This window comes from Echinops telfairi, unplaced genomic scaffold (assembly GCF_000313985.2).
Source record: "Echinops telfairi isolate 266 unplaced genomic scaffold, ASM31398v2 ScPeMD7_7469;HRSCAF=8507_1, whole genome shotgun sequence".
Classification (NCBI taxonomy): domain Eukaryota; kingdom Metazoa; phylum Chordata; class Mammalia; order Afrosoricida; family Tenrecidae; genus Echinops; species Echinops telfairi.
In genome coordinates this window covers 67,610,444-67,611,917 of record NW_022111373.1, presented here as the reverse complement: position 1 = coordinate 67,611,917, position 1,474 = coordinate 67,610,444, and positions in this window count along the sequence as shown.

The window sequence follows — 1,474 nt, the reverse complement described above, 5'->3', positions numbered from 1 at the left end:
TGTTCTTTGGGTACCTTCAAAGCAAGAGATCTGACCATCAATTTCATATCCTTGGGATAGTGGTCATCTGCTTCTTCTCACACTAAGGCATTTCAGCCTTAACTCCAAGGGAGTACACAGGTTTCTTAAATCTGCTACAGGCGAGTTTGTGGTAAAACCTAGTTCACTAGTGGGGTTACCATATTGAACCCTTCTGGTGTGGTCTATGAAGGGTCTCAAAAGGACATAAACTAAAATCCCAGTAGTCTCTAGCATGTATTCTGGTTAATCAAGAGCTGGGTAAAAACTAGGTCAAAAGTATTCAGTTAGGTACATAGGACCCAGTGTATTCACCACACTGGTTCTGTATGTATTATTATGCATTTGTTCTTGATGGGAGGTTGCTTCACCCATTATATACACCCACAGAAGTTAAATGGCCTTCTCCAAGAAATACATGCCACCCCCCCCATCATATTGACATAAATTTCCAGTGAGTTTAGCTTATCACTTTTATAGGAGTGTCTGCTGATTTGGGGTGACTTTAGCATAGGAATATCACAGGTTGATGGGTGTAAGTCGTGAAGATCCAATGGCAGTGGATGCATCACTGGGCTGTGGCAGCCATGAGGGTCAGTCAGCAGGAATATGAAGGCAGAGAGAGAAGGGGAGATTACCAGGACCCTCCTTATGAGGAGGCCAAATCCACAAGGAGGCACCATCAGGCTGTGACCTGATTGACAGGTTGAATGCCACCCCTACAGGATTTTAGATTTTTAAGTTGACATGAAATTATGTAACTACCACAACCTCATTGATTGGGACACCAGATTATAAAAATACATGACCTGAGAGCAAAAGGCTGCCTTCCGCCTAGTGTTTATACTCAAAGTAGTGGATTTGTACAATATTTGTCCTTTCAAGGTTGACTATCTTCACTCAGAAAAGTAGTTTCCAGATTTACCCATGTCATGAGGTGTTTCATCGCTGTTTTTTAGGGATATATAATATTCTATTGGGTGAGTATACCAGAGTTTTGTTATCCATTCCTTTACTGATGGATATTTGGACTATTTTCAACATCTTGCAATTGTGAAGTATGCAGCAATGAACAGGGGAAAGCAAATGTCCATTCAAGCTCTTTCTTACTTTTTTGGGGTATATTCACAGAAAAGATATTGCTGGATTTATGCTATTTTCTGTTCTTAGTGGTTTTGTGTAGCACCATATTGCTTTCTAAAGAATGAAGCTGGGATTTAGATCATTGCATCATATTTGTAGATTACTTTAGATGGTATTAGCATTTTCACTTATTAAGTCTGCCTACCCATGAGCATGGGATATGCTTCCATTTGTGTAGGTCTCTTTTAGTTTCTTGTAATAATGTTCTGCAGTTTTCTTTGTACAGGTCTTTTGTTCCTTTGGTTAAGTTTATTCTAAGGATAGAAACTTTTGTGTGGCTATTGTAAATTATATTGTTTTCTAGAAGATTTTT